Source organism: Lithobates pipiens, unplaced genomic scaffold, assembly GCF_037356315.1.
Source record: "Lithobates pipiens isolate NorthernLeopardFrog02 unplaced genomic scaffold, aLitPip1_a1.2 Scaffold_19, whole genome shotgun sequence".
Classification (NCBI taxonomy): domain Eukaryota; kingdom Metazoa; phylum Chordata; class Amphibia; order Anura; family Ranidae; genus Lithobates; species Lithobates pipiens.
The window spans coordinates 594,925,419-594,944,606 of NW_027507764.1; the positions used below are offsets into that span (position 1 = coordinate 594,925,419).

A 19,188-nucleotide genomic window follows, 5' to 3' on the forward strand; every position below is an offset into this window, starting at 1 on the left:
AAAGTTCTGTGGTCAGACGAGACCAAAATTCTTCACTGCATTGAGGTTTCTTGGCTTCCTCTTGGCAACTCGAAATTTCAGCTCCCTCCATAAATTTTCTATAGGATTAAGGCCTGGAGACTGGCTAGGCCACTCCGAGAACTTAATTTGCTTCTTCTTGAGCCACTCCTTTGTTGCCTTGGCGGTGTGTTTTGGGTCATTGTCATGCTGGAAGACCCATCCATGACCCATCTTCAGTGTTCTGAATGAGGGACGAATGTTCTCCTCCAAGATCTTACAATACATGGCCCCTGAATGCGGCAAAGTTGGCCTTTAGCAGAGAAACAGCCCCAAAGCTGTAGGGATGGGGGTTTCTTAGGGTCATAGTCAACATTTTTCTATCACCAAACACAGCGAGTCCCCCTCCTCAAGATGCCAATGAACATCTAAACGATTCAGAGAAAAATTGGGAGAAAGTGCTGTGGCCAGATGAGACCAAAATTGAGCTCTTTGGCATTAACTCCATGACCTTAATGTGCTTCTTCTTGAGCCACTCCTTTGTTGCCCTGGTGGTATGTTTTGGGTCATTGTCATGCTGGAAGACCCATCCATGACCCATCTTCAGTGTTCCGGATGAGGGAAGAAGGTTCTCATCCAAGATCTTACAATACATGACCCCGTCCATTTATGTTTATTTATGTTATTATATTACTTCATTGTTCCTTGTGTACTCACAAGTCATGTTGTGTTTATTATAATATTACATATATGACTGTTTGTCGCAAACACCACTTATATGTTTTCTTGAATTGTAATATCTCATATTTCGTAAATAAAAATAAATTGAAAAAATATATAATAATAATAATAATAGTAATAATAATAATAATAATAATAGTAATAATAATAATAATAATAATAGTAATAATAATAATAATAATAGTAATAGGATAGGAAGAATTGGATAGGATATCTGATTTATTTTATGCTCATCTTTTACTGCTCATATGTAAAATATTTTCAGCTTTTCTTTCTTTGTATTTGTGGGATTACATTAAAAAAAAAACACACACAAACAATTTTTTTAATTGCCTTTTTTTTATTTGTACATAACTCCGCCCCCCACGCTTTTGTGCCAGAAACTTCAACGGGAAACAAAAATTATTTAAAATAATTTTAGCTGTAATTTACATAGAACTGAAAAATAATTCTACAAGACAATGTTGCCAAAAAGAAGAACAATCGATGTCTTACTTCAGTACTATACAGTAAGTAATGGCAAAATGATGGCGGAATATTCAGGTGGATAGATGGGGGCCACGGGAGGGGAGGGCCGGTGTGAGGGGTGAAGGACCTTTTATATAAAGTATCCTGAGACGTCCATGTAGTTGTCAGTCAATAGCGATCGTACCTGATGAGTGACGACATGAACACCTGGTAGGAAGGAAAGAAGAAGAAGGTTACTTTGTGTCATCAATGGAACTGATTAGGAGATACAAAATGTCATAGAGAGAGTCACCAGGGATACTGAGCTCCATACTGTATGTCAGGACACCATGATGGCGCCAATCAGGTCTACCGCAAACCCTGAAATGTTCTCTAGCAGAGTGTCTCGGGCTGCCGCCCCCCCCCCCCCCCCAAAAAAAATACCACCAACCGCCACTGATGCTTCCTGTGAGCACAAGAACGGATTGGCTTCTTACGCGGCTTCTTCCTCCCACACTCCAGCCCTGCTGTACGCAAGGTGCTGATGTCTGGTTACGTTCGGGTTCTTACACCTATTATTGGACCGGTGATATGTGAGGCTGCTTTGTGTGGATCAGGGACCTCGGAGATTCCCAGAGATATTCAGTTTAGGAGCACTTCATTCAAAAATAAAAACAGCCCCTCTAGGGGGGCAGATTAGGTGGTCCTTCTCAATGGACACATGACCAAGGGTATCTAACCTACGGCCCACTGCAAGACTGGCTGTGCCTGCTCACAGGGGTCTTCAGGTCATCACAGGGTCTAAATTTCTCCCCAACATCCACAATCTCCCCCCCTCCCCCACAGTACGGGTTTCCCAGGGGGCAGTCTGGTGATATAAGTTGGACTCTGATATCAGGGGGTCATTGATGGGAGTCTGATGTAGGTGGGACTCTGATGGGGACACTGATGTAAGGGGAATTCTGATGGGGAGTCGGATGTAAGGGGGTCTCTGATGGGGACCTTCACATAAGGGGGGACTCTGATGGGGACCTTGACACAAGGAGGGACGCTGATGTAAGGGGGGCTAGGACATACGGGGGACTCTAATAGAGAGTCTGGTGTAAGGGAGACATAGGGGAAAACTCTGATGGGGACTCTGATTGTTATAGGAATTCTGATGGGACCCTGATGTAAGGAGAGACTCTTATGGGGACCCAGATGTAAGGGGAGACTCTGATGGTGATCCTGATTTAATGGGGGACTAATGGGGACCTTGATGAAGGAGGTACTGTGATGGAGATCCTTATGTAAGGGGGGCTCTGATGGGGACCCTAATGTAAGGGGGGCTCTGATGGGGACCCTAATGTAAGGGGGCTCTGATGGTGACCGTGATGTAAGGGGGGCACTGATGGGGCCCATGATGTAATGGGGGACTGATGGGGCCCATGATGTAATGGGGGATTGATGAGGACCCTGATGTAAGGAGGAGTCTGATGGAGATCCTTATATGGGCTCTAAAGGGGACCCCAATGGGCTCTGATTGGGAACCTAGTGTGAAGGAAACTTTGACGAGGCCCATGATGTAATATGGGAATGATGGGGAACCTGATGTAAGGAGGAGTCTGATGGGGATGCTGATGTAAGGGAGGCTCTGGCAGGGACCCTGATGTAAGGGAGGACTCTGATTGGACCCTGATGGAAGAAGGACTTTGATGGGGCCCCTGATGTAATGTGGGAATGATGGGGGACCCTGATGTAAGGAGGAGTCTGATGGGTATGCTAATGTAAGGGGGGCTCTGACGGGGACCCTGATGTAAGGGAGGACTCTAAAAGGGACCCTGTTGTAAGGGAGGACTCTGATTGGACCCTGATAGAAGGGGGAATTTGATGGGGCCCCTGATGTAATGGGGACTGACGGGGACCTCAATGTAAAGAGAAGTCTGATGGAGATCATTATGTAAGGGGGGGCTCTTATTGGGACCCTTATTTAAGGGGGGCTCTGATGGTTTCCTGGTGTAATATGGAAATGATGAGGACCCTGATGTTAGGAGGAGTCTGATGGGGATCTTTATGTAAGTGGGGCTATGATGGGGACCCTGATGTAAGGTGGAATCTTATGGGGACCCTGATGTAAGGGGGGCTCTGATGGGGACCCTGATGTAAGGAGTGAATCTGATGGTGAATCCTAATGTAAGGTACATTTGTTCTGTGAGAGTGAGGCAAAAAACAAATGTTATTAGGCTTTTTCCTCTGCTGGGTGAATGTTTTTCATTCATTTAAAAAGTATAATACCGCATTTGGCCACTAGATGGTGCTAAGTACCACAGGAATTTCCTAGTAAACGTAGAGCCATCTAGTGGCCAAATGTAGTAAGTATCTCAGAAATTTCCTAAGATGCTTAGTACCATCTATTGGCCAAATGCTGTTAGTTTTCCATTTTAAATCAATGAAAAAATTCAACAAGCCCCAGGAAATAACAGAACAACATTACATTTTCTGCCCCATTCACATGGAAGGGATGCACATGAACTGTTCCCTTTTGCAGATACAAAGAATATATTGCCTTCACGTTCTTCCAGTTTGGTCCACCTGCAGAGAAAACTCGGGAACACTTTGTCAATTACAAATCTTTCTAGCATCTTCTCGTCAGCACTATATCTAAGGTGGACTTCCCATGGTGCCCCCCGTCTTTCATGGGGCAGGCTGGCATTTACCCTAATAGTTTCTGAGCCTCCTCTGACTTATGACTATGGGGACATCTAGTGGCCTAAGAGGGAATTACAATGGGTCAAATATATGCCCCACCCTACAGTAGCAGCCATAAGGGCAGTGCAAGTCATAGAGGAGCCCTGAACAAGGCAGGTCCATTGCACTGGCCCTTCTTGTGGTCCTCTGGGCTCCCAAGAGCTTTCACAGCTCCATCTCTCTGGTTGGTAAGTGTAGCTTCTCTTTGCAGAGAACTCTGAGCATCTCAACCGGTTGCGCCAAAGGCTGTACAGTGCTGGTTGGTAGCTGCAGACTGGAAGATTGGCGATATAGTAGCTGGCAACAACTAGGAGACCGGCAGGGGTTTGGCAAGCTAGTTGGCTGTGACTTGTGCTACCTGAGGGACCCACCGTGTATCACGGAGGACCTCAGTGCTCAATATGTTTCTCCACGTGACAGTTCTTTGATGAACTGCGGAAAATCATCCACGGGTAGTGGGAAGGCAGTAGCGGAGAGGGCTGCATGGTGAAGGGTGTGAATCAATTCCAAGGTCCTTTAGCACTCAGGGCAAAAAGGCAGAAGTGCCCCCCCCATGAGCCGTTATGGGGGGTGTACAAAGGTCCTGCCATTTTTGTGCTTACTGAAATGCCCAAGGTGGCCACATCTTATGCCTACCACTTGGCCCAGCACCGGCACAGACAGTGTTGAGAGGGAATAGAAGAGCCGGCTAAAACCAGGAATTCAGGCAGAATGTGCCAGGATCGGAAATATCCATCAGCTGGTAATATATGGAAAAACTATCCCAAAGTGAGAGCCCTTGGGCAAGCCGAGGTTCACCAATCAGACAAAGAAGCGTTTATCTGCGGTTAGGGGGGTCTAACAGTCTGGCGTCCACCAAAATATGGAGCATTGTGAGGTGGAGCATTGGTAAAAACGTCCTGATTTCCTGGGAATAAGAATATATTTGTGATATCCGGATTACCTATTGATATGTGACGTCTTCGTGGCTGATGGGCTATTATTCAAGGACATATGGAAGGGCAGCTCTGAGGAGAGAGAAGAGATCGGGTTTATAGATGATTCGGTTGGATTAAGTCGACCTGTCGGAAGTTGGCCTTCAGACTTTGCAGCTATAAGACACAAATAAAGTGTAAGCTCCAATACCATACCTTGCAGCCCTTTGGCCATCTGCCCCAGCATGGGCAACAAGGTTTGTCGAGGCTTTCCCTCTTAGCAAGTCTTCGGAGCGGCAGACTTCGGTGTCCAGATGCCCCCCGCTTCTACAGAATCGAACACAGAATTGTTTACCGGCGATGATACATAACAACTCACAACGGGAAACACAACTCCAGTTTTATATAAAAAAATGTATTTGCTCTTCCAACAAACCCTCCCCCTACAGCTTCCACGGCCATATACAGTATATATAATATATACAAGGGTTCTTCAAACCTTTCCACACCTTTTTTTTAACTGTATTTTATATATATATAAAAGTGTGAAAACTTTTTGAAGGTCCTTCCTATAATAATTTAGTTCAAATTATGGTTTTGTTCAGGGCTGGACTGGGACCGAAATTTGGCCCTGGACTTCATCCAAACCGGCCCACTTACATTTTGAGTGTCCCATCAGCATCCCCTTACATCAGAGTGTCCCATCACCAGCCCCCTAACATCAGAGTGTCCCATCACCAGCCCCTTACATCAGAGTGTCCCATCACCAACCCCCTTACATCAGAGTGTCCCATCACCAGCCCCTTACATCAGAGTGTCCCATCACCAGCCCCCTTACATCAGAGTGTCCCATCACCAGCCCCCTTACATCAGAGTGTCCCATCAGCACCCCCTTACATCAGAGTGTCCCATCAGCACCCCCTTACATCAGAGTGTCCCATCACCAGCCCCCTTACATCAGAGTGTCCCATCACCAGCCCCTTACATCAGAGTGTCCCATCAGCACCCCCTTACATCAGAGTGTCCCATCACCAACCCCCTTACATCAGAGTGTCCCATCAGCACCCCCTTACATCAGAGTGTCCCATCAGCAGCCCCTTACATCAGAGTGTCCCATCACCAACCCCCTTACATCAGAGTGTCCCATCACCAGCCCCCTAACATCAGAGTGTCCCATCACCAACCCCCTTACATCAGAGTGTCCCATCACCAACCCCCTTACATCAGAGTGTCCCATCAGCACCCCCTTACATCAGAGTGTCCCATCACCACCCCCTTACATCAGAGTGTCCCATCACCAGCCCCCTTACATCAGAGTGTCCCATCACCAGCCCCCTTACATCAGAGTGTCCCATTACCAGCCCCCTTACATCAGAGTGTCCCATCAGCACCCCCTTACATCAGAGTGTCTAATCAGCAGCCCCCTTACATCAGAGTGTCCCATCACCAACCCCCTTACATCAGAGTGTTCCATCGCCAGCCCCCTTACATCAGAGTGTCCCATCACCAACCCCCTTACATCAGAGTGTCCCATCACCAGCTCCCTTACATCAGAGTGTCCCATCACCAGCTCCCTTACATCAGAGTGTCCCATCAGCAGCCCCTTACATCAGAGTGTCCCATCAGCAGCCCTCTTACATCAGAGTGTTCTATCAGCACCCCCTTATATTAGAGTGTCCCATCAGCACCCCCTTACATCAAAGTGTCCCATCAGCACCTCCCTTACATCAGAGTGTCCCATCAGCAGCCCCTTACATCAGAGTTTTCCATCACCACCCCCCTTACATCAGAGTGTCCCATCAGCAGCCCCCTTACATCAGAGTGTCCCATCAGCAGCCCCCTTACTTTAGAGTGGCCCACTGAGCCATCGGCCTACCGGGAAACTCCCGGTAGTCCCGATGGCCAGTACATGCCTGGTTTTGTTTCCTACCTGGACTCCCTAGCACAGTAATTGCCACACACAGAAGTGAGGACGGGACTGCATAGGTCAGAGAGATGGGCCGGCGGGAGACAATGGGGATCTCTGAAGTAAAATGGCACCCCACCGTTATATCTATGTTTAGACTTTTGGTTTTGGATGAAGCCAGGAAAGGGTTAGGGTCCATTCATACAGTTGTTTTGAGGTAAGCAAAGTCGTTGCTAGGATGGAGAAAAATTTGGGGTCACCCTTGGACACCCAGAGAAGTGAAATGCTGTGGAAAATGGTGGGCGTGGCTACATTGCACTAGCAGTGGGAGGGACTAATGCCGCGTTTCCGTCGGAAAAAGTTCTGAAGGTTTCTCCGACGGAATTCCGCTCAAGCTGTCTTGCATACACGTGGTCACACCAAAGTCCGACCGTCAAGAACGCGGTGACTAGGGATGAGCCGAACACCCCCCGGTTCGGTTCGCACCAGAGCTTTCGAACGGACCCCACGTTCGTTACAAACGTTAGAACCCCATTGAAGTCTATGGGACTCGAACGTTCGAAATGGAAAGTGCTAATTTTAACAGCTAATATGCAAGATAGTGTCCTAAAAAGGGTTTGGGGACATGACTCCTGCCTCAGGGGACATGGGTCAATGCAAAAAAAAGTTTTAAAAACGGCCGTTTTGGCGGGAGCACTGATTTTAATGACGATTAAAGTGAAAAAAAAAGTGAACTATTCCTTTAAATATGGTGCCTGGGGGGTGCTTGTAGTATGCCTGTGAAGTGCCACGTGTTTCCCGTGTTTAGAACAGTCCCTGCACAAAATGAAATGTAACAGAAATAACACCATTTCAAACTGCTTGCGGTTTTAATGTTATATCTGGTTCCTGCAATATGGTTGAAAATCATTGAGAAACATGGCATGGGTAGCCCCCCTGCCCATTACCAGCCCCTTTGGGTCTTGTACGCATATTAAGGGGAACCCCGTACCCATATTAAAAAAAGGAAATGCGTGTGGCCCCCAGGCCCTATATACTCAGAACAGCAGTATACAGGCGGTGCAAACAAGACAGGGACTGTGTAGGTTTGTTGTGTTAAGTTGAATCTGTTTGTAATTTTCAACTGGTACATTTTTAAAGTGTAGCTCCAGTCAAAAAAACTATTTTTAAGCTTTTTGGAAAACATAGGGAAGGGTTATCACCCCTGTATAATTTGTTTTGTCGTCCATCTTTTTTCATCTCACTTGCTGTTGTCTCCTTCCGTTTGCAAGTAGGAGATGTTTGTAAGTTGGATGTTTGAAAGTAGGGGCCTGCCCTATATGCTCTGCAGAAATGGCGGAACAAGGTGTTGGTTTTGCCACAACATTGTAAGCCCTCAAAGTGACTCTTGGTGGGCGCTGGAGCGCCCTGCTGTGAGCGATTATATCAAGAATTGTAATTACATGCCATTGTTGAACAGTGGTAGAAAAATTGACCTTTGGTGGTTGTGGTGCTGGGGCCACAACACTATAAGTCCTCACCGTTACTCTGGGTGGGCACAGGAAGGGGCCCTGCTGTGAAATATTATATCAAGAATTGTAATTACTAGTCCCTGTTAAACAGGGGCAGAAAAATTTGGCCTTAGGCACTGCTGCTGGTGCCACCACACTGCAACCTCTGCCATATACTCTAGTTTTATTGTAGGAATTAGCCCTGCTGCAAAGCATTGCATCAAAAATTGTACTAAAACGCCCCTGTTAAACAGGGGCAGAAAAATTGGGCCTTAGGCACTGGTGCTGGTGCCACCACACTGCAACCTCTGCCATATACTCTAGTTTTATTGCAGGAATGAGCCCTGCTGCAAAGCATTGCATCAAAAATTGTAATTAAACGCCCCTGTTAAACAGGGGCAGAAAAATTAGGCTGCTGGCACCACCCAGAACCAAAAATGTTCTTCCAACATATCAGCGGAGGAGGAAGAGGATAGACAATCAACATAACAGGACAGTCACTCAGCATCAGCATAGGCAGTCTTGAAGGGATGTGGTATTTCAAAAAAAAATATTCGGTTACATCAGCTTCAGGTGCTTGGTAGCTGTGGGTGATCCAAGACTGATTCATCTTGATGAAGGTCAGTCGATCAACTGATTCGGTGGACAGGCGCACCCTGTGATCGGTAACAAAGCCACCAGCAGCACTGAAGGTGCGTTCCGAAAGAACGCTGGATGCAGGACAGGCCAGTAGCTCAATTTCATACTGTGCAAGCTCTGGCCAGTGATCCATCCTCAAGACCCAGTAAGCCAGAGGATTTTCGGTGGGAAAGGTGTCCAAGTCTGACCTTGCCCCTAGGTATTCCTGCACCATGTAAATCAGACGCTGGCGATGGTTGCTGGAACCAATCAAACCTTGGGGCTGCGGACTAAAAAATTGTCTGAAAGCATCAGTCAGACGGCCACCTTCTCCACCGCTCCTTCTGACCGATGCCTCAGCAACACATTGTCCAGGACCAGGAGTTTGTGACCTCCCAGTCTCTGGGAACGCGTTGCACAGACCTTTCTGCAAGGCCTCCCGGAGATGTCTCATCCTCTGCTCCCTCTGCGATGGCAAGATAAGGTCGGCAACCTTACCCTTGTACCGTGGATCAAGGTGAGTGGCCAGCCAGTAATGGTCCCTCTCCTTGATCCGAAGAATACGAGGATCCTTCCGCAGGCTTTGCAGGATCAGGGAGGCCATGCAGCGTAGGTTAGCTGAGGCATTCGGTCCGGAGTCTTCTGGGTCACTAAGGACAACATGATCCGCAGCTACCTCCTCCCAGCCACGTACAAGTCCACGTGTTTCTTGGGACTGTAAATCATCCCTATAAGACTGCTGCTGCTGATGCTGATGCTGAGTGCCAGCCTCCACCTCCATGCTGACACAATCATCCTCCTCCTCCTCTTCCTCCTCCTCACCCTCTTCCTGTGTGATGGGTGGCACAGCAGGAACACTGTCTGGATAAAGGGGGCCTTGAGAGGCAAGGAAGTCCTCCTCTTCCTGCCTCTGTTCTGCCTCAAGTGCCCTGTCCATTATTCCACGCAGCGTATGCTCCAAGAGGTGGACAAGAGGTACAGTGTCACTGATGCATGCACTGTCACTGCTCACCATCCTTGTGGCCTCCTCAAACGGTGACAGGACAGTGCATGCATCCCTGATCATGCCCCACTGGCGTGGTGAGAAAAAACCAAGCTCCCCTGACCCTGTCCTGGTGCCGTAGTCGCACAGGTACTCATTGATGGCCCTCTGCTGCGTGTGCAGCCGCTGCAGCATGGCCAATGTTGAGTTCCATCTGGTGGGCATGTCACATATAAGGCGGTTCTTGGGCAGGTTCAACTCCTTTTGGAACTCAGCCAGCAGAGCACAGGCATTAAATGATCGGCGGAAATGCACACAGACTTTCCTGGCCTGCTTCAGGACATCCTGTAAGCCGGGGTACCTGCCCAAGAACCGCTGCACCACCAGGTTAAGGACGTGAGCTACACAGGGCACATGGGTCAGTTGTCCCTGTCGGAGGGCGGAGAGGAGGTTGGTGCCATTGTCGCAAACCACCATTCCTGGCTTAAGCTGGCGTGGCGTCATCCACCTCTCGGCCTGCCCCTGCAGAGCTGACAAAACATCCGCCCCAGTGTGGCTCCTGTCCCCCAAACAAACCAGCGCAAGCACGGCATGGCATTGTTTTGCCTGCGTACTTGCGTAGCCCCTGGAACGCCTACGGAGCACCGCTGGTTCTGAGGACAGAGCACTGGAAGAGGCCATGGAGGAAGAAGAAGAGAAGGGGGTGGAGGAGAGAGGTGTGTCACAACCAATAGTAGCATTTTGGAGGCGTGGTGGCGGAACAACCTCCAACACTACTGCACCTTGTCCTGCATCCTTCCCAGCAGCCAGAAGAGTGACCCAATGGGCCGTGAAAGACAGGTAACGTCCCTGTCCATGCCTGCTGGACCATGAGTCAGCGGTAATATGCACCTTACCGCTGACCGCCCTGTCCAGCGAGGCAAGGACATTGCCTTCCACATGCCGGTAGAGAGCCGGAATCGCCTTCCGTGAGAAAAAGTGGCGTTTGGGGACCTGCCACTGAGGGACCGCACATTGTACAAACTCACGGAAGGGGGCCGAGTCTACCAACTGAAAAGGCAGCAGTTGAAGTGCTAGCAATTTAGCCAAGCTAGCATTCAACCGCTGGGCATGTGGATGGCTGGGAGTAAACTTCTTCCGCCGGTCCAGCAGCTGGGGCAGGGACATTTGCCTGCTATAATCGGACGTGGGTGTACCGCTAGCAGAGTTCCCGGAAGCACTTGGCTGTGACACACCTCATTCTACACCTTCATTCCTCTCAGAGCAGGTTTCAGAGAGGACTGAAGGTCTAGTGGGGTTGGAGATGCCAGCTGATGAGGAGCAAGGAGAGGTCCGCTTTGTTCTTTGGTGTGGGTCTTTGAGGTACGCTTGCCAACGAGCTGCATGGCAGGTCAACATATGTCTGGTCAAGCATGTGGTGCCCAAGCGGCTGATGTTTTGGCCACGTGAGATACGCTTGAGACATATGTTGCAAATAGCAGCGGTGCGATCTGATGCACTCGTCTCAAAAAAGGCCCACACCAAAGAACTTTTAGAATAACGCGCAGAGGCAGTGCCCTGCACAGGCGGAGCTCTGCGGTGTGATTCAGTCGGTGTGCTGCCCCTAAGCTGGCCCCCGGAGGGCATCCTGCCTCGTTGGACATGTGCCTCCTCCTCCTCCTCCTCCTCCTCTCTCCTTCCAGGCACCCATGTGGAGTCAGTGCCCTCATCATCCCCTCCCTCTTCATCGCTGTAGCAAACCTGGCAGTATGCTGCAGCTTGTGGAACATGACTGCCAGATTGCTGTCCTTCTTTAGCATCCCCTCTCTCTGCGCTCACGCTACTGCCTTCCTCTAGCTGAGTGTCATCATCAGAGCCTACAAAACACTGGGCATCCTCCTGGAGCATGTACCCAACACTGTGCTCAAAGAGTTCAGGAGACTCCTCAGGAGGACGTGGTGGGTCTAGGGAAGGAGTCACTGATGATGACATTGAGAGGAGGGAAGACGATGCGTTGGCAGCTGCTTTGCTAGTACCCTGAGACTGGGTGAGAGAGGATGAGGAGGATGAAGAGGGCTTGGTCATCCACTCTACCAAGTCTTCAGCATGTTGCGGTTCAACATGTCCAGCTGCCGAAAAGAAGGACAAGCGTGTCCCATGGCCACGTGCTGATGACAATGCACCGCGTCCACGACCAGCACTGTTGTCTCTAGACACAGAGCCTGCTTGCCCTCTTTTATTGGCTCGCGCCTGTCTGCCTCTCCTTGCTGGCCTTCCAGACATGGTAATGGCCTGAAGGGAGTTGGGTAAAACAGTAGTTGGGTAGTTTATATTGTGCTGGAGGCACACAACACCCACTAACTCCTGCAGATGCCTTTTTTATAAAACAGCAGAGATAAAGGGGTATATACAGATGTATACTGTGCTGTGCTGGAAGCACACACAACTTTCAATAACTCCTGCAGATGGCAAGTGGGCTCAAATAGAGAACAGCTATGTAGGTGGATATAGCGGTATGTACTGGGTACAGAGCACGCAGACAGCACGCACTATCTCCTAACACTACTGACTGCAAGCTCTATTATTAAAGATATATAAATATAGTGAAGTGAATAGTGAATATAGTGGTGTATACTGCGGTCAGGGCACAGACAACAACCACTACACAACAGCAAGATAGGAAATCAGCCAAAAACGATTGGTGTGTAACTGTGTTGAAGGTACACAGAACACCCACTGCTTCAGATGCCAACACACTACACGAGGCCGCCTCAAAGGCGGCCTTATATAGTGTGGGGCGTGCACTACACAGCTTGAGCTATGATTGGCCACAGGCAGGATGCCAGTTGCCAATCATGGCTCTCCTCGCTGCTGGCGCTGCGATTGGCCAAGCATGCGGGGTCACAGTGCATGCTTGGCCAATCATGAGCCAGCAATGCACTGCGCCATGGCAGTGCATTGTGGGCCGTGCGCGCCACACGAATTTTGGCGCGAACGGACCAAGAGTTCGGATTTCGCCGAACGGACGAACAGCAAATGTTCGAGTCGAACGTACGTTCGACTCGAACACGAAGCTCATCCCTAGCGGTGACGTACAGCACGTACGTTGGGACTAGAAAAAGGAAGTTCAATAGCCAGCAGCCAATAGCTCCCGCCTCGTATTTGCTTCAAAACATGCGTCGTTTTTGGTTCGTCGGAAATGCATTCAGACGAGCGGTTTTACCCCGATAGAAATTGGTTCTGTCGGAAAAAATTTAGAACATGTTCTCTTTCTAGGTCCGTCAGAATTTTCTAAGTAAAAAGTCAGATGGGGCCTACAACACGATCGAAATAGATGATGAAAAGCTCCCGTCTGACTTTTGCTGTCGGAAATTACGCGGCATTAGAGGTCATGGTTAAATCGAAGCGTAAACTTTTTGCTTTATACACTGCACACATATGCCAGAGTCCTCACAGCCACATAATGTGCTTCAATACTGAGCCGCAGACACACATAAATCTCAGCACAATAACTCAAAATAAGAAACTTTTCTATCACTTGCTTTTCTGCACACAGATTGTAGAGCCAACACTTTGTCTGAGCTTATCCTAAATAGAATTTCTTTTCAATAGTCATGTACTACTTGGCAACCAGCAAGAAATATTTTTGTCAAGAGTATGTTTGTTTGTTTTTTCTGTATAACTTGTTGATGGTTTGATGTACCTCCATGGGCATTTTGGTGGCTTCTTTAGGAATCGTATCATTGAGGGATGGAAGTTTCATATGGAAAAGGAGAATCTCCAATCTTTCTAAACAAAGGGCCAGTTTACTGTCCAGTTCAGACTTTAGGAGGGGCCGGACTGTAGCCGGTGGGAAAGGAATAGTTCCCAATTTTTGGTGTCAGTGGGAGAAATAGTGCCCCGTGGTCGATTTCAGTCTGCAGAATAGTGCCTCATATCAATGGGATGAATAGTGCCCCAAGGGCCAGATAAAGACAGGTAAAGAGCCTGCATCTGCCCCCCCTGGGCCACCGTTTGGAGACCCCTGATGTAGAAGATCACAATATAAAAATATTACATACCTGTCAGGACCTGGAGCACGGTGCTTCCCAGCGCTGGAGGTTGCAGTTCTGGTGTCTACCAGCAGGTGTCTCCCAGCAGTTTCTAGTAATCAGTGTCCACCCGATGCTGGCTGCTGGGAGGGTATTTAGTTTCTCCCATACTAGTGCCTTTTGCATCAGTGCTTTGCTTTGCGAGCCAGATACTCTGTGCTGTTTATTCTGCTCCTGATCTTGCTCTTTCCTTGCATTCTGTACCCTGCTGCCTTTTCTGCTCCCCTTCTACCTGATCCCAGTCCTGGTTCCCTCTTCCCATCTGGTCCCTTCAACTCCAGTTTATCCTGCATTTTTGCACATATTGTACAGTACATGAGGGGGATATGATCCTCATCCCTACAACACTTACTTGTGGTGTCAGAGGGGGCGGGGCCATCCATTTACATACCTGGGTGGCCCTGCCGCCTCTGACGCCACAGGGAAACCATTTGGAAGTCCCTTTGTGTCAGAGGGGGGCAGGGTCGACTGGGTACGCCACCATGTGGGCCCGCCTTCACTTATACCCATGTCCAGACACGCCCATACACTCCCCTAGTCATTGTGCATTGGCTGAGATTTGTATGACTCCTCCTGTTTGAAGGAATGCCTGTGCTTGATTGGCCGATTGCAAAGCCATCGATCTCTATTGTGATTACTATTATAAATAGACAACACAGGCTCTGCAGGAACAAGTCTGGCTGTCGGTGGAGCCGAGGATGTGAGGACGGTGGTTATGTCTGATTTACACGGGAATAGGAATGTACTAAAATCCATTACACCAAAAGGTGAAAGGGAGCTTTATTACTTATTATTTGTAACGTATAGAGAAATGTCCACGTCAGGGGGATATGATCATCGTGTATAAATACATAAGGGGGGGATATGATCATCATGTATAAATACATAAGGGGGGATATGATCTCCATGTATAAATACATAAGGGGGGGATATGATCTCCATGTATAAATACATAAGGGGGATATGATCTCCATGTATAAATACATAAGGGGGGATATGATCTCCATGTATAAATACATAAGGGGGGATATGATCTCCATGTATAAATACATAAGGGGGGGATATGATCACCATGTATAAATACATAAGGGGGTATGATCTCCATGTATAAATACATAAGGGGGGGATATGATCTCCATGTATAAATACATAAGGGGGGATATGATCTCCATGTATAAATACATAAGGGGGATATGATCTCCATGTATAAATACATAAGGGGGGATATGATCTCCATTTATAAATACATAAGGGGGGATATGATCTCCATGTTTAAATACATAAGGGGGGATATGATCTCCATGTATAAATATATAAGGGGGGATATGATCTCCATGTATAAATACATAAGGGGGGATATGATCACCATGTATAATGGGATTTTTATATACAGCTTACCTGTAAAATCCTTTTCTTGAGAGTACATCACGGGACACAGGAGCTTCATTACATAGTGGTTATATAGGCACCTCTGGTGATTGGACACTGGTTGACCCTAATTAAGGAGAATTCCTCCCCTATATAACCCCTCCCATCCGGGAGGCACCTCAGTTTTGTAGCAAAGCAATAAGAACCACGTAAAACCCAAGAGGGGCGGGAGCCCTGTGTCCCGTGATGTACTCTCAAGAAAAGGATTTTACAGGTAAGCTGTATATAAAAATCCCATTTTCTTGATCATACATCACGGGACACAGGAGCTTCATTACATAGTGGGATGTCCCAAAGCAATGCTCAGGTTGAGGGGAGGGAGACACAGATCATAAACATAGACCGCCAGGGACCTGAGGACCTAAACTGCAGCCTGCAGTACACTGCGCCCGAAGGCGATATCCTCCTGCCCTCTGACATCCACCTGATAGAATCTGGTGAATGTGTGGACTGATGACCAAGTCGCAGCCTTACAGATCTGAGCCAGGGAGGCCTGGTGATGCACTGCCCAAGAAGCACTGACAGCCCCAGTAGAGTGCGCTTTCACCTGAAAAGGAGGAATCTTCCCCTTTAAGTCATAGGCCTGAGAAATAACCTGTCTGATCCACCTTGAGAGAGTGGACTTTGACGCTGCCTGACCCCCTTTTAGGGCCTTCTGGCAGAATAAATAAACAGTCAGTTTTCCTTATCTGAGCAGTTGCTTGAAGATAAAGACTGATTGCTCTAACCACATCTAAAGTGTGTAAGGATTCTTCCTCTGTGGACTGAGGATTTGGAAAAAAGGATGGTAGGATTATATCCTGATTCAGGTGAAAACCTGAAACTACCTTAGGTAGAAAGGACCTGTTGGGACGCATGACCACTCGGTCCTTATGGATAATTAAATAGGGCTCTTTACAGGAAAGAGCTGCCAATTCTGATACCCTTCTAGCCGTGGATATGGCTACTAGGAAAACCAGCTTCTTTGTCAGGGGAGTCAAAGAAGCCAGATGCAAAGGTTCAAATGGTTGGGCTTCTAAGGCCGAGAGAACCAAATTCAGATCCCAAGGGCATACCGGAGGTTTGACTGGCGGTCTCATCCGCATAGCCCCCTGGATAAAAGCCCGTACTAGGGAATGCGATGCAAGCGATCTTTGAAAAAAGACCGATAGGGCCGAAATCTGCACCTTGATGGTGCTTATGGCCAAATTCATTTCAAGGCCTGACTGGAGAAAGGCCAAGATTCTGCCAATGACATACCTTCTAGGATGCCATCTCCTGGGTTCACACCAGGAAACATATGTCCTCCAGATCATGTAATAGATACGCCTGGAGGCCGGTTTTCTGGCATTGACCAGAGTGGAAAGGACTGGCCCCGAAAGACCACGGCCTCTCAAAATGTGGGTCTCAGCAGCCAGACCGTCAAATTCAGACTGCGTAAAGCAGGATGGTAAATTGGGCCCTGTGAGAGCAGATCTGGCCGGAGAGGGAGGGTCCATGGCCTGCCCACTGCCAACTTCATGATTTCTGCGAACCATGGTCGCCTGGGCCAAGCCGAGGCCACTAGAAGGACCGGCTTCGTCTCCCTCTTGGCCCTTCCCAGGAACCTCGATAGCAGCGGGCTCGGGGGGAAGGCATAGATCAGATTGTACTGATCCCAGGGAACCGTCAGAGCATCTGACCCCTGAGCAAGTGCATCTCTTGTCCTTGATACAAAGCTGTCCAGTTTCCTGTTGAATCTGGACGCAAACAGATCCACGTCTGGAGTGCCCCACTTGTGACATATGTCCTGAAACACATCGGGGTGCAGAGCCCATTCTCCTGGGCACAACTGCTGGCGGCTGAAATAATCCGCCTGCCAATTGTCCACTCCTGGGATGAAGACTGCAGAGAGGCACGGCACATGCTCTTCTGCCCAGACAAGTATGCGATTCACCTCCTTTTGGGCCACCAGACTTCTGGTACCGCCCTGGTGATTGATATAAGCCACTGCGGTGGCATTGTCGGACTGAATCCGAACCGGGAAACCTCGCAGTCTGTGAGACCACTCTCTGAGTGCCATGTAAACTGCCCGAATCTCCAAGATATTTATGGGCAGCAGACTTTCGGTCGCAGACCATTTTCCCTGCGAGCATGTTCCCTGTAACACGGCTCTCCAGCCTGTCAGGCTGGCATCCGTGGTGACAATCTTCCACGAGAGGGGAAGAAAGGTTTTGCCCTTCAGCAAATTTTCGGTCTGTAACCACCAGACAAGACTTTTGCGTGCCCGAGGGGATAAACGCATAGGAAGATCCAGGGATTGGGGCTTCCTGTTCCAAATCGCAAGGATGCATCCTTGCAGGGCCTTGAGTGGAACTGGGCGAATGGAACGGCCTCGAAAGAGGCGACCATTTTTCCCAACAGTCTCATGCACAACCGAATGGAGGAAGATCTTCTGCCCAGAATCAGGTGCACCAGATCTCCAATGGCCAAGGCCTTTGGCTTTGGAAGGAACACCCTGCCTTGAGCGGTGTCGATAATCAGACCCAGGTAATCCAACCTGGTGGTCGGTTGTAAAGACGACTTTTCTAGGTTTATAATCCAACCTAGGCGGCCCAGATGTTCTAGCGTTTTGGTGACGCTGCGACTTAGGCATGTTGCAGTTCTCTCTACGAGAAGTAAGTCGTCTAGGTAAGCCATGACGGCTATGCCCTGAACTCTTAAGATTGCTAAGAGAGGGTCTAGAATCTTCGTGAAGACTCGGGGGGCCGTGGCTAGGCCAAACGGCAGGGCCACAAATTGAAAATGGCGCTGCTCTACCGCGAACCTCAGAAACTTCTGGTGTGCGGGAAATATTGGCACATGAAGATATGCGTCTCTGATATCTATTGATGCCATGAATTCTCCTCCTTGTAGGGAGGAGAGCACAGTGCGTATTGACTGCATCCGGAAGGTCTGGATGTGTAGAAACCGGTTTAAGTCTCTCAGATCCAAGATAGGTCTGACACTTCAGTTTGGTTTTGGAACGGTGAAGAGATTCGAATAAAAACCTGAACCCTGATCTTTCGGGCTCACCTCTACTATCACACCCTGGGATAGTAACTGATCTAAGGCCACAAATAGCGGTTTCTGCTTTATCGGATCCCTGGGGATCCTTGACCTTAGAAAACGAGAAGGTGGAATCTCCTGAAACTCTAGCCTGTAGCCCAGAGATACTGAAGAGATCACCCATTTGTCCTGAATCTCCTCCCGCCAGGCGCCTGCAAACTGCAGGAGCCTTCCCCCCACTCGGCCGAGCGGGGGCGCCCCTTCACAAGGAGGTCTTGGAGGTTTGCTTGGCAGGCTTCCGCCCCCAAGTCTTTTTCTGTCCCTGGGCTCGGCCCTGAGGCTTTCTAGCAGCGGAGGGCTGAGAAGGCCGTCGCCACTGTTTAGAGCTTGATGCTTCGGGAGAAAGAGTACGCCTGAATGAAGGACGTTTACTCTTCTTGACTGGAAGGAGAGTAGATTTACCTCCCGAAATATTTTGGACGAATTTATCTAATTCCTCTCCAAACAACCGTTCCCCTTTAAACGGGAACCCAGCCAAATGCTTTTGCATGACATCTCAGCAGCCCAATTCTTTAGCCATAGAGCCCTACGCATGTGTACCAACATGAGGGACAAACGTGATGCTTGTTGGACAGAATCCAAAATCGCATCAATTATGAAACATAAGATGTGAGGCATTTCTGCATATTTCTCTACTTCCTCATTAGGAAGGAGTTCAAACATCTGTTTAACCTGTTCCTTAAGGAACTGACACAACCCCACGGCTGCGACTGTAGGTTGCACCACAGCGCCGGCCATGGAAAAGGAGGCTTTTAACAAGGTTTCCAGCCTTTTGTCAGCTGGATCCTTAAATACCTGCGCA

General features: G+C 48.7%; 1 long non-coding RNA gene across 1 annotated transcript; it reads right to left on the bottom strand.

The window, feature by feature from the left end:
* Nucleotides 1–1,105: 1,105 nt before the first annotated feature.
* On the bottom strand, nucleotides 1,106–5,154 carry LOC143998426 (uncharacterized). Its single transcript, XR_013277920.1, has 3 exons — nucleotides 5,043–5,154; nucleotides 4,856–4,919; nucleotides 1,106–1,413 (listed from the first exon to the last, which is right to left on the bottom strand). It is a non-coding gene; the product is annotated as an uncharacterized LOC143998426 (long non-coding RNA).
* Between the last annotated feature and the right edge of the window lie 14,034 nt (nucleotides 5,155–19,188).